Below are 14,921 nucleotides of genomic sequence, written 5' to 3'. Positions count from 1 at the left end.
CCTCCAGGCTGTTACTTGTGCTGTTGTAAACGTCAGGACTGCCTTTAAGGCTGGGTCGCATTCCACTGTTACCCACACGGTGCCCAACATCCATGCATCACTTCTCGCATCTAGACTGTTTCTACTTCTCGGCTTTGTGCACAGCGCTGCAGTAAAACAAGGAACGTGGCTGCCGCTGCATACACAATCTCTTTGGCTACGTTCCTTTGGCTACGTGCTGGTCTGAGACTGCCAGACCATGTGGGCGTTCAGTTGTATTTTCATGGAAACCCCATAGCACTTTGCATAATTGCTGTACTAATTGACATTCTCAATTCTTCAATTCAATGATGGGAAGAATTTCCCTCCCTCCTGGTCCTCGCCAATACTTACTATCTTTTGAAGATTTTGTTGTTGTTGTTTTGGTTTGGTTTGGTTTGGGGCCTCACACTTGCCGTGATCCCCATCCCGACCCCCATCTTAGCCTCCAGACTGCTAGGGTTTCCAGCACTCTCCACCATACCTGCCTTGTCTTTTTGACAAGAGTCATTCGAAGAAAAGAGGTACCTTGTGCTTTTGAAGCAGATGAATTCATTTCTAAAAGACTCATACTTAGCGATGTTCACTGCAGAGCTAGTCAAACAGGGAAGGGACAAAATCAACCTCGATGTCCAAAAACAAGAGAATGCATAAACACTATGCACACACCATGGAGTTCCATTCAGCTGTAAGAAGAAACAAAATCATTTCAGGATCATTTTCAGGAAAATGTGTGTAATTGAAGATTAGCATATTAAATGATGTAAGTCAAACTGAAAGACACAGCACAACTTTCTCTCACAAGTGGCATATTTTATATAAGCACATAGTTGTTTGTGTGTGTGTGTGTGTGTGTGTGTGTGTGTGTGTGTATACACGTGCGCACGTGCACACGCATGGCAAGGAAGTAGAAGCTAAACTGCCTAGAACAACAACAAAGAAGACCACAGAGGACCTTGAGGGGACGTAACTGGGGAAGGTGCTCAGAGTGCATGGGTGTACATAAATACTTTTGATGAAGCCCAATACCACATACAGTGAATACAGACAAAAATATCACAAAGAAGACACTGGGCCAGGCAAGGAGATTAAATGGCATGAGGCAGGAGACAAGGTGAACTCCATTATAATCACACCACTGACTGACTGACTAGCTGAGAGAGCGTCCACGCTATGAACTAGGAAAAGAACTCCTCCCAGAAGGAAGGCAGAGGAGCTATGAATGTCAGGGTCAGCAGCAGCTGGAACTCACAGAGCAGATTACCATAGAGAGGGTACTTCACCAGAGAATTCTAGAAGCATGCCAGGGCCCCTGGAGCAATCCTTGTTTGACTGGAGACACACAGGAACTTGAGGATGCCAAGAAGACACGCGGACTTAGAGATGTAACCCTCAGATCATACACAGGCCAGTTCTTGTGCCGACTGCTTCCTGAGCACACGCCATAACCCACACAGCGCAAGGAGGGACACACATAGGACTTATGCCATAGAAAGAGTACAGAACTGGACCATGCTCAAATGTCCCGGTGTCACCTGGCAACACTTGACCCAAAAGGATCAAGTTGTTTCCATGTAACTTATCTATGTCCCCAGATAGACCTTGGGGAGTTTCACAGGGATCAGAAAATAACAAGGCAAACTGCATACAGTAAGATGTGTCAAGAATGCAGGCAAGAAGTAATGACTCCAATGAGAAATAATAGAGAAATCACAAGAATTGGTATTAAAAAGATCTTAAAACATGTGCTTCAAATACTATAATTGCATTTTACATGTTCAATAAGATTAATGTAAGATCAGGTATGTCTAGTAATTAGATTGCTGGAGTCAAAAATTACAGTGGGTGTAACCAAAGAGGAGAAACGAAAACACAAAATACAGACTAAGGAGAAAAAGTGGACAGACAGCAGGACATCCCCACCGGTGAGCGAGCTTCTAGCGTCCAGCAGAGACGGAATTCGAGCCAAAGGATAGAAAAGAAAAATGCTAAAAGAAATAATATCCGAATTTTCCCCCAAATTTGATGCATGCTCTGAACTTTTATGTGCAATTATCTGATTGAATCATGACAATCAGATGAAATCAATCAGAGACAATCAGAGAAAGATGGAGCAAGACATATGATACACAAACTGCTCAAAATCATTAAGAAAAAAGCCTTAAGTTCAGGCAGAGGAAAGAGGCACACAACATACAAAGAGACAAAGATCTGAAAGACTACGGATGTTTTGATTGTGACCCATGCAGGTTGGAAGACACTGACATACAGCTGCAGTATGCTGAAATGAATAATGGTTGACCTAGAATTCTCGGAATACGTACGTGGGAAATGAAGAGGAATGTAACCTATTTTTTTTTCCACAGATAGATGCAGAAGCTGAATATCTCATCACCAGGAAACAGAACTACATGGTAAAAATGTCAAAGGAAATACTTCCATCAGAAGGGTGATGTTACGAGATGGAGCTCTCCATTGCCACAAAGGAGAGGACAGCAAGAGACGGCATGGTCTAGAGAGTACGCAGTTACCACTCTTATTGTGGAAATCTCTAAGAGGCAGATGATATTTTTGTCTGTTTGGAGGCCAGAGGTCTCTACCTTAGTTTTTGAAACAGTCTCTCATTGAACTCACCTAGACTTCAGCTAGACTGGCTGGCTAATGATCTTTAATGCTCCCTCTCTCCCCATCTCCCCAGTCCTGGGATTCAGGCACACACTGTGGTTGGAATTTTAGAGGGGGGGATCTCCAAGCAGCTCCCAAATAAAAACACGGAAATGTATTACTTACGAGAGCTCAGCCTTTAGCTTATGCTTGTTCCACTAGCTCTTCTAACTTACATTTATGTTTTGTCTCAGGACTTTCTACCTTTCCTTCATTTTGTATGTCGTGGTTTCTTGCTTCCTTCATGTCTGGCTGACTAGAGAGCTCCTGATGTCTCCCTGGCATCTCTTTTTCTTCTGTCTCCCTCTGTCTCTGCTGAGCCTAGATTTCTATTCCACTTATTCTCTCTACCTATAGCTCCTGCCTGGCTACTGGCCATTCAGCTTTTTATCAGACCACTCAGGTGTCTTAGGCAGGCAAGGCAAACAAATACAACACATCTTTACATAGTTAAACAAATGAAACAATCTTTACATAGTTAAACTAATATTCCACAACATTTCCCCCTTTTGTCTAAATAAAAAGAAAAGACTTTAACTTTAACATAGCAAAATGTTGCAAGAAACTGCTTGTTCATCCCAGCCAAACTGAAATAATCACATAGAAAATATATTAATTAAATCACTGCTTGGCCCATTAGCTCTAGCTTCTTATTGGCTAACTCTTATATCTAGATTTAACCCGTTAATATTAATCTGTATATCACCACGAGGTCATGGCCTACCAGCAAAGTTTCAGCATGTCTATCTCTGACAGTGGATCCATGGCATCCCCTGACTCTGCCTTTCTTTCTCCCAGCATTCAGTCCAGTCCTCTCCTCCTACATAAGTTCTGCCCTATCAACAGGTCAAGGTAGTTTCTTTATTCACTCACGGTAATCAGAGCACACAGAGGGAACTCCCACATCAGCAAAACTATATACAATATAAACAATCATCAAAGCCAGGCAGTGGTTGCATATGCCTTTAATCCTAGCACTTGGGAGGCAGAGGTAGGTAGATCTATGTAAGTTCAAGGCCAGCCTTGTCTACAAGAGCTAGTTCCAGGACAGGCTCCAAAGCTACAGAGAAATCCTGTCTCAAAAAAAAAAAAACAGAAAAAACAATAATTACAAGTAGGAATTACATTTACAATGTTCAGTCCATTTGCATTTGGTAAATTCAGAGAAAATTCTTTATTTTTATCCTATCTTGGCAAGTCCAAAGTTTTGTACCTAATTTGCCTTCTGTTCTAACTAATGAAAGCCTAACTATAACTATCTCATCTTCAACTCCACCAAAGACCCTGGAAGGGAATAATATTATCTGAGTAAACAAGAAGTGGAGTGCAAGTTACTTCCAAAACTAAAGAAACAACAAAGCTATTTGGCTACCTGAATAGTCACCCAAGTTTCCTCTGCAACACTGGGGCATTGATCATCAGCCTATAGGCCTAGAATATCTGGCACACTTTCCTATGAAGCAAGGATTTTGAAGGACTGTTCCACCTTGTCTAAGCAAAGTTTGGCAGTCACTTTCTTTTGTGTCTTGCATGTCCAGTTTGGACAGTATATTGTCAGAAGTTGAAGCAAGGATAATTTCTTGCCCAAATGGCTAATTTTGCCACAGTAAAAGAACCATATGAAGGTTCTTCAAAGCCCATCATCCTTTTATGAAGTAGATTGTTGCTGCCAGGAGGAGATGTGTCTCACTGTCATGAAAAGCCTTAGGATACTAAATATCTTAAATGTCATATTCTGTAAGTCTCTGAAGCATTTGAAGATAATCCATCTAGAGTATATCTGTTTAACCTTAAAAACATACCTAACAAGACTACAATTTTGATTGTTATAGATGACTAATATTAATCTACATTTTAAAAATGTACAATTTTTAAACAATTTGTAATAATAGCTTTCAAGGATTAGTTTAGCGCCTGCACTACAGGATGGTTCTTGAGTCGGGAAAGAGGCTGGAGATTAAAGAACACTAGAGACATGGGTCATTCGTGAAGAGATCTTAGAGGAAGCCTTACATACCTAACTGCTGCACAGTGGAAATTCCCAGGCAGGTGGGAAATTACCAGGGTCAAGACAGAACAAACAACTCCCCTGTAACATGGAGGGAGCCTGCTTGTTGGGGTTTCTGTCCTGCTCAGTACCTCACAGCTGGAAAGTCCCAAAGAAAATCACACAGAGGACTCCATAAGATTATAAACTGATTGGCCCATTAGCTCAGGCTTTGTATTATCTCTTATAACGTATATTACCCCATTATCCTTATCTACGTTAGCCACATACATGGTTAGGTACCTTTCTCAGCAGGGCAGCGTACATCTTGCCTCTCTGGTGGTTTGAGCAGAACTGGGAGGAATGGGCTTCCTCCTTCCTAGAATTCTCCTGTTCTCTTTGCTCCACCTCTACTTCCTGTCTGGTTTTCCCACCTATACTTCCTGCCTGGCCGATCAGCATTTATTTAAAATATGATTGACAGAATACAGACAATTCTCCCGCACCACTCCCCTATAGCTAACCACCAGGGTGGGCATTGCGAGCACAGGAACAAACAAGATGTTTTGCCAGAAACTGCAAGCTGTCCTTAAAATGAACCATTTGAGGGGTGGTAGGCCTGTGGGCCCTACAGATTAGAACTTTATATTATATTTTAAATGAGCCAAATAGGTAAAATACCTTAAACAAGAGTAGAAACATAAATATAACAAAAACAACCTTAAGTTTGTATCAATAAACCAAAATCCATACCCATGTAAAATATTTGAGATTAATAGTCGTCTTTTTATTCTAGATTTCTGTAACCCCCCCAAACAATGACAAACATCCATAAACCGCTGATTGATCCAAAACTTCATACCTCTCCTCTTTGAAATATAGGTGTTGTATTCTCTAAACTGCTTCTTGTCTAGTGGTGATGGCATCCCCAGGGAACTCTGAGAAAGTTGAGATAATGATCAAGTCCTAAGAAAACTATCTGTAGCATTTATTGTTCAGTCTCTGTGTAATGGGAAGGTATAAAGATTATCTGAAATCTTGGCTAGAATAGTCTCTGAGGCCAGACCATCTCAGTTAGCAGCCTTGAAGTTATTCTGAATACAAAACTATGAGAAAACTGCAACAGAGGTACTTTGAAAGGCTGTGTCACCTGTGTGACCCATTTTCATTGGTGTTTGCGCCCCTTGCTCTGAAAACACACGAACTTTCAAAGATAACATGCATATCTGCATTAACACGAGTACACAAGGCAACCAGAGATGAGTTTTTGTTTTATATTTGAGCAGTTAAAAGACACCTGTCAACTTTATAAACTTTTTTTGGACTGTATAACCAAACTTCTGTTTGTGCCATATGAAAGGAGGGTATGTAATAATAAGCCATGAGGACTCTGTGTTTCATCCAATCTCACACCTGTTCCCATGTCAAGGGATCAACATATATGCCATCTGTCATGTAGCTTTTGTAGGTTATTTCCTTATGACTGTAGCCAAGATTTTCAGGGAGTCTCCCCCAATCAAATCTTATCTCTATTAATTATGAAGGAATCTATAGCCTTTCATTTCCTGTGGAATCAAAAGCATAACCTTTCCCCCAATGCAATACATTTTCTAAATTCCATTTTAAAGTTAAGACATCCTTAAAGTAATTAGGCTGGTTTAATCCAGCAGTCCCTTTTACAATCCCACGTCTCTCAGCAGTTGACATTCACTCATCAGCATTCAAAGAATTCAAAGTCAACAAAACACCACAGGATCCAGACTCCTGGTGTGTTTCCAGCCTTTACATTACTTATTCTTTTTATATTATTTTACTCTTTCTTTGATTATTTTTAAACTATTTATTTTTCCTATGACTGTCTATATCCATTTTCTTTCTTAAGCACCTATGTACACTGTAACCTGTTTAAAGTTTTCTTCAGTCTGGACTTGTTTTACTGTACACCTATAGGGTTTTCTAATTCCTGAATCAAACCTTAAATTGTTAAGGGACATCTAGGCCCTCTGCCTTACAGCTCTGGCGACTTGCTCTGCCCCCTTCTCAGGTTCATGAGAACTGAGCCTTAAGCCCACAGGCCTGGACAGGAGCTGCATTTGACTGAAAGCTGTGTTTAGCCAAGAGCAGCACCTCTTCAAGGACTGCCGTGCAAGCACAGCTTGGATGCCGAGACTAGGGGGGTAGGAAAGGGGGTGCCAAGATTGAGACACTGAGGATTCTTTTCAGGTGGAAGAACAGAAACCTTTATTTTGTCCTGAGCTGAAGCCTTTTATACCTTTACTCAGCTGGCCTGAGGACCTGCTGAGCAGCCAGAGGTCAAGATCAGGGCATCCTGTACTGGAAACACTTCTGCAGAAAACCACCAGCCAAAAAGAACACAAACATCCTTGTCAATTACAGAGTACAAGGAAGTTCCACTATGGGTCAGGGTGATTGAGGGCAGCCAGATCACAACAAAGGACTATATTTATTTTTTGCTTTTTTCCAGCTTTCTCAGGCTCTATATGGAAATCCAGGCTCTAATGGATGCCATTAGTAGCAGGCTTTCTTAGATCACCATGCCCCAAAATCATGACACAGAGACTTACTATTAATTATGAAGGCTCTGCCTTAGTTTAGGCTTGTTTCTAGCTAGGTTTTTAATTCTTAACTTAAACTAACCCATTTCTATTAACCCATGTGCTGCCCTGAAGCTTGTGTACCTCCTCTACGTATTGTCCATCCTGCTCTCCTGCTTCCTCAATGTCTCCCTGGCATCTCTTTTTCTTTCTTCTGTCTCCCTCAGTCTCTGAAGGCTAGATTCCTCCTCCTACTTACTCTCTGCCTGGAAGTCCTGCCTATAGCTACTGCCTAGCTACTGGCCATTTAGCTTTTTATTAGTCCAATGAGGTGCCTTAGGCAGGCAAGGGAAACAATTACAACACATCTTTACAGAGTGACACTCATATTCCACAACAACACACTGCTATAATTGCACTTTTGGTTAAAATTATTTCTCCTATTTTTGAGATTATAATGTAATCATTTCCCCTTTACTTCCCTCCCTCCATATCCTCCAATACACTGCTTCCTTTCTTTCAAATGTATATACATATATTCCTAATATAACTTGCTCAGTCCATGTAATGTTACTTGTAGGAATGTTTTTAGGGCTGGCAATTTAATATTAGAAAACAAACTGCTTTGCTTTTCCCTGGGGAAGCCTATTTCTCCCACTGTCAGCCTTCCTTAGTTACCTGTAGTTCTCGGTCTAGGGTTGAGGCATCATGGACTTTTTCCCATCTACTTTAGCATGGCCAATACAGTCCTTGTTCAGCTCTTGCTTGGGCAATCGTGTTGATGTGACGTTATGAGTGTAGCTCGTGGCATAACTAGGAGACACAATCGCACGGCAAACTCCTTGATCCCCTGGCTCTTACAACCGTTCTGCCCCACTCTTCCGCAATGTTCCCTGAGCCTAGGTACAGGAGTGTTTTGTAGATGGATCCACCACTGGGACCGAACTCCACTGCTCTGAATTTTAATTGGTTGTGGTTTTCTGTCTTGATCTCCATCTGTTGCAAGAGAAGTTGCAACCATCTTGATGCGGGATAAAGATAACACTTATCTGTGGGTATAATGACAAATGTTTAGAATATTATTATGAATTATGGTGGTTTAGTAAAGTGGTAGTTGTGGGTTCTCCTCTAAGATCCATGACTTCACTACCTCTGGGTACTTGGCTAGGTTTCCAATACCGTGCATGCTTTTTCCTCCTGTTGAGCACATGTTAAGCCCAAGTTGCAAGCTGTTGGTTACTGACAAGGCATGCATACTGCCACTGAACCCTGAGGGTTATCTTGCCATGCTGTTTGTTTTTGTGGTTTATAAGTATCATGGCTGGGTAGGGCTGTTGGCTGCTTCCCTCCTTTGGAAGCTTGCATTGTGCCTTCTGGTATCGTGAAAGCTACCAAGAAATCTAGCTATAACCCTTCCTTGGCATATTCCTAAAGGGCTCAACATCCTACTCCACCAATCCTCAGCTATGTTCACTGTTGCTCTTCATTCAAGCAAGTTAGGAAATGAAAACAACCTGAAAGTCCTACAACCGATGAATGGATGATGAAAATGTGGTATATGGTATGGAATATTATTCAGCTCCAAAGAAAAATGAAATCATGAACTTTGCAGGTAAATGAATGGAACTAGAAAAGATTATATTGAATTAGGTAACATAGCCCTAAAAAATAAAAAATCGTATGTTCTCTCTCATTGGAAGCTCCCAGCTCCAAATCTTCAAATGTGTGTACATGTCTTGGGATAGCTGCAGAAACCAGGAAAGTAAAAAGGGACCATTGCTGGGGTAGGAGAATTGGGGAGTTTGAAAATGGCTCTGACAGGCTCATAGGGAGTGACATTATTTGAAAGGATTAGGACTTGTGACTTTGTTGGAATGGGTGTGGTTTTGTTGAAGGAAGTGTGTCACTGGGGATGGGCTTTCATTTCAGAAGCTCAATCCAGGCCCAGTGGCTTACTCACTGTTGCTGCCGCCTACCAATCCAGACATAGCTATATCACCAGCACCATGTCTGCCTGCACACTTGTAGCGGTATTTATAAGGTGTTTTCACAAAGTAGAAAAAAGATAAATAAGGCTGCAGACAAAGTATCAAGAGATATTGACAACAATGTATAAGAAACAATGTACAAGTCTACCAGCAAAATAAATTATTAAAATAGCAGCCAGGAATGGTGGGCACTTCATACCTGTAATCCTAGTACTCAGAAAGCTGAAGCAGGCAAGAGGATACTGAGTTTGAGTCCAACCTTGGCTACACAGTGAGTTCCAGGCCAGCCTGAGTTACAATAAAAAGACACTCTCTCAAAAAAAGGAAAGAAAAATTGTGTATATACATATATATTCTACGTAATTAGTGAAAAAATAAAAAGTAAAAGAGTGAGAAAATTTTTCAATTTTTCATGTACTAAATTGACAAGAACATAGCAATCACTTCCAACAATAAATAAAATAGAAATTTTCCAATTTGTCTCAGGAATATAAATTGATGTGACTTTTATAAAGTAATCTAGGTATGCAGAGTAAAGGATAACACTTCTGTGGTTATTTCAAGAGACTTGGAAAAAGCATTTGATAAGGCATTGTTATCTCAGCACTCAGAGACAGGGGCAGGAGGATTGCTGGGAGTTTGAGGTCAGCCTGGGCTATATAGCAAGTACCAGGCCTATATAGAGACATAGCCTCAAAAGACAAACAAGCAAGAAAGAGATGGAGGGAAGAAGGGAGAGAGGAAGAAGGGAAGAGAGAAGAAGGGAGGGAGGCAGGCAGGGAGAGAGGGAGAGAAAGAGGAGGGAAGAAGGAAAAGTGTGGGAGCCGGTAGAAGTGGCTCCACTCCATCTTGATCTGGGGTTAGAGAGTTCAAGCTTGTTTTGCTCTTTCAAGGTCAAACAACAGGGCTAAGGTGAAGTTGTGGTGGGTCTTGCCTAGATAACAGGATGTTTGGCCTAAGATGTAGCTACTGGCTGTTTTGCTCCTCCATGTTTTGAACTCTTGTTTGTTCTTTGTATCAGGATTAAAAAGTCTTCTTGGCTTGGAGTATAAAATGGCGATAAAAAGTAAACTCGAAGCTGGGCAGTATTTACTGACAGGTCCCGCGCCCCCAACCCCCCAATGTATCCTAAGTCTATTTCACCTGTGCCGCTGTTATTTCTACCTGCAATTTCTCAATTCACACGCCTCTCCCCCGAGCCAGTTCGTGTCCTTGCCCAGCTGCAGGCTAAGAAAGGAAGAAGAGGGTGGGAAGGAGGGAAGGAGGGAGAGACAGAGGGAAAGGAAGGAAGGAAGGAAGGAAGGAAGGAAGGAAGGAAGGAAGGAAGGAAGGAAGGAAGGAAGGAAGGAGCCAAATGCCTCTTCACAATAAAACTATTTAAACTACCGAATGAGACCATCCACTTCAGGGACATTCCAGTGTTAATACCCCTTCCCAGTACTTGTTATTTTCAGCTTAAACTTTATGGTAAAGTTGAGCATACCCAGAGGGGTTTCTGTTTATCAGTTCAATATTTTAAACGTGTTCTATGACCTGAAACTAAGCAGGTTCAGGAGTGTGCTCCTTAAACCAGCATACTCATGTATGAGTTGAATCATATACGAGTATACAGGGTCCCCTAAATCAAGTCCCCATGCATTCATTGCTGGAGCAGAACGTTGGTTCCCCTCTTGCCTGCTGCACCTCCAGTCTCTTGCTTACGTCAGTCTTGGGCTCTAAGATGTAAACCAAGGGCCGTCAGCTACAAGACTGGGTGCAGGGGGCAGGTTTTGAACGGAGGTCAAGAGCGACCACAGGACCCCACAACTGGGCTGACTGGATACTCTTGAGCAAGACAAACAAAAATGTCTCTTGCTTTTCTTGGAGTACAAGAGGCTCCAGCCGGGCCTAGTAAGTAAGGGGGTGCTCCGATTCCACAGGAAGAAGCAAATGTATCTATTTGAAGCCACTTTGATGCTACACAGGGAAAATACTAAGAAAGCTACGGAAAGCTGTGAGCGCCAATAAACAAGTTCAGTCAGAGCGAAAGCTGTAGGGCCGGGGGTGTGGCACGCTGGCAGGCTACTGGCCTAGCATGCATCTTTATCCCTTCCAGGCTAAAAGGTAGGGCACACCTTCAATCCCAGCACTTGGGAACAGAAGCCCTGAATTCCATCCCAGCTCCGCATGCATTCTGTAATTCACGTGTAATTCTGCATGCCTATAACCCCAGTACCCAGGAGGTACAGATGGAAACATCAAGGGTCCAACACAGAACAAGCTTGAGACACAAGTCAGCTAGGGATAGATGAAATTCTGTGTCAAAAAAGAAAAAAAATGGAATACAAGTTCATAACAGATTTTCTTCAATATACAATGGGGATTTCTTAATAAATTCATTGCACATAGGGGCTGAAGAGATGGCTCAGTGGTTACGAGCACTTGTTGCTCTTGCAGAGGACCAGGGTTCAGTTCCTAGGACCCACATAGCCGCTAACAACTGTATGCAACTTCAGTCGTAAGGCGATTCAACACCTTCTTCTAGGCTACAGGGACACTGCACAAGCATGTGGTGCACAGAAAAACATGCAGACAAAATACCCATAGACGTAAGAATAAGTAAAATGCAAAAAAATAATTCATTTTAAGTATAGCATGCATTTACTTACAGATAGTAAGGGATTCATTGACTGGACTTTGTTTGCCCAACATCCCAGCTAAGCACACAGTGGACTTGGTGGGACTCACCATGTGTTCACCCGTATCTCGGCTGACTGAGGGTTGCAGCTCCCTACTGTTACCCAGGGTGGCAAGGAAACGCTGAAGAGCGTGCCTGGGCAAAGATTAAAATTCAACATTTGCGTACAGTTTGATGTGGAGTGTGTATGACTCCTGCACCGTCTGAAAGGCAAAGCTGTCATTTGTACTAATTCCTCCTCAGTTGCCGTGACAGACAGTGACCAAAGGCCACTCAAGGAAGAGAAGGAGAGTTGGTCTCACAGTTCCTGGCAGATAAGAGCCCGTGATGGTGTGGCAGCAAGTACCAGCACTAGGAAGCTGAGTATTTGTATCCTCAAATGTAAACAAGAGACAGAGTGAACTGGAAGTAGGGATAGGCTGTGAACTCTCAAAGCTTGCCTCCTGAGGCATACTTCCTCCATCAAAGCCACACCTCCGACCCGCCCCTCCCACCAAACAATATCACCAATTCGGAACCAAGAGTCCATATACCCAAGCCAACAAGAGACATTTCTTATTCAAACCACCTATGTTGGGGATTTCCTTTATATAAAAATCCATTGTATATCTAGGGGTTGGAGACACAGCTCAGCTGGCAGTCCTCACTTAGCACTTCGCATGCTGGAAGTCCTGGATTCCATCCCTCCTCACTACATGAGTCAGGCATGGTGTCACAGCCCAGCACTAGGGCAGAGACATAAAGAGAAGTTCAAGATCATCCTTGACCACGTAGTGAGTGTGCGAGCTAGTTTTGGTCAGCTCGACCTGAGCTAGAATCCTCTGGGAATAGAGAGCCTTCACTGAGAAAGCGTGTCCACAAGTCTGTGGTGTATTCTCTTGATTAGTGGTTGATGTGGGAAGGGCCCAGTCCACTGTTGGTGCCTCCCAGGGCAAGTGTTTCTGGGTTCTGTAAGAAAGCAGGGTGCACAACACGACAAACAGCACCCTTCATGGTCTCTGCATCCACTCCCAACTTAGCTTCTCTGGTAAAGGACTGTAGCCTGCAAGCCAAACAAGGCCTTTCCTCTCCGAGTTGCTTTTGGTCATGGCCTGTATGACAGCACCAGAAAGCAAACGAGGTCTGAGTTCAAGGCCTGTTTGGATGACTTCGCTGTTGTCTGAAGGAAAAAACTTGGGGACTAGTAAGATGGCTCAACGGTGTAGGTGCCGGCCTAGGAAAACCTCAGCAGAAGAAAAGGATCATCTCCTTCAAGTGTTCTCTGGCCTCCAGGACATGCTGTTGTGCAACCCCTACCAATAAATAAATAAATGTTTAATTTTTTTATATAATCCACCATTTATCTATATGTTAGCAATGAATTAAAAACAAAATTAATCAAAGAACTTATTAATATCACAGAAAAGAGTCTACTATTAATCCAAAATTCAGATTCCTGAAAGCCACAGACCATCATTGACTGACCTTAAAGAAATCTGAGTAAATGTGGATATATTCCATGTTTATGCCATGGGAGACAATATAGGACCGTGTTAGTGCTCCTGTATTAGACTGCAGATTCGACACAGCCTTCTCAAAGTCACAATGGAAATTCTTGAAGACATTGAAGATTTGATCTGAAGGGTAATCCAGAAAACTGAAGAAGTCAGAATAGACTTGTGAAAAAGGAACAAAACTGAAGGGCTGTGACAGTTGAGCGTCACTGTCAACTTGACTCAATTAAGAATCACCACAGAAGCACACCTGAGGGTTTGTGTATGAAGGAATGTCCCAGACGGTTTAACCTAAGAGGGAAGACTCATGCTGAATGTGGGCAGGACCATCCTGTGGGCAGGGGGCCTAGAACGAATAAAAGGAGAAAGGGAGCTGAGGACAAGCATTCACCCTGTTTGCTTCCTGTCTGTGGATACCGTGTGACCCAGTTGTTTCAAACTGTTGTTTTCCCCTTTGTGATGGACTGTGTCCATTTCAGCTCCAACCCCCTGGGTAAGCCCTTTCTCCCTTAAGCGGCTCCTTGTCAGGTATTCATTCCCAGCAACAAGAGTTTAATCTGATGTGGGATTCCCCTCTGTATGTTATGAATATGTTTTATTGCCATTGTTAATAAAGAAGCTGCTTTCAACCAATGGCTTAACAGAATATAGCCAGGCTGGAAAAGATAGAGAGAGAGTAGGTGGAGTCAGAGAGAAGCCACGTAGCCCCCACTGAAAAAGACAGATACCTGGGAACTTTACCAGTAAACCATGAGCCTTGTCAGATTAATAGAATTAGGTTAATTTAAGATATAAGAGCTAGCCAGAAATATGCTCAAACTAATAGGCCAAACAGTATTACTATTAATATAGTTTCTGTGTAGTTATTTTGGGTTGGCTGGGAAACGAACGAACAGCCTCAGCCAACAGTTTATTGATTTTGAAACATATTTCAAAGCAATAATAATAAGGACAGTGTAGTAATGGACCAAGGATTAGGCTTACAGTGCAGTGGACTAGAACGGACAAGTAGAAATAAAACTCTGACATAGAGTCAGGTGATTTCTTTTCTCTTTTTTTAAAGATTTATTTATTTGCTAAGCATACATTGTACTGCTGGCAAGGAAGGCACCAGGTCTCATTACAGATGGTTGTGAGCCACCATGTGGTTGATGGGAATTGAGCTCGGGATCTTTGGAAGAGCAGCCCGTGCTCTTACCCTCTGAGTCATCTCTCCAGCCCCAAGTCAGATTATTCCTTAACAGAGTGCCAAGACTATTCAATGGGTCAAAATAATATAATATTTACACATGGCCCTGGGATAACTCAACAGCTATGGAAGAGGATGTAGAATTGTGGGAGCTCAGTACAGGACTCACCTAGCATGTACCAAGTGCTGAGTTTGTTTCCCCAACACCGCACACACCAAGCGTAGAATCCCAGCCCCTGGTGGTGGAGTCAGGAATTCGGTTTATCCTCTACTGCACAGTGAATCTGAGGCTTGTCTGCAACACGCGAGTCTCTGCCTCAAAAAAAATTAGAAAATGGTAGGTTAGAAAT

Source organism: Myodes glareolus, chromosome 20 (genome assembly GCF_982192425.1).
Source record: "Myodes glareolus chromosome 20, mMyoGla1.1, whole genome shotgun sequence".
NCBI lineage: Eukaryota > Metazoa > Chordata > Mammalia > Rodentia > Cricetidae > Myodes > Myodes glareolus.
This window is presented reverse-complemented; position numbering follows the sequence as displayed.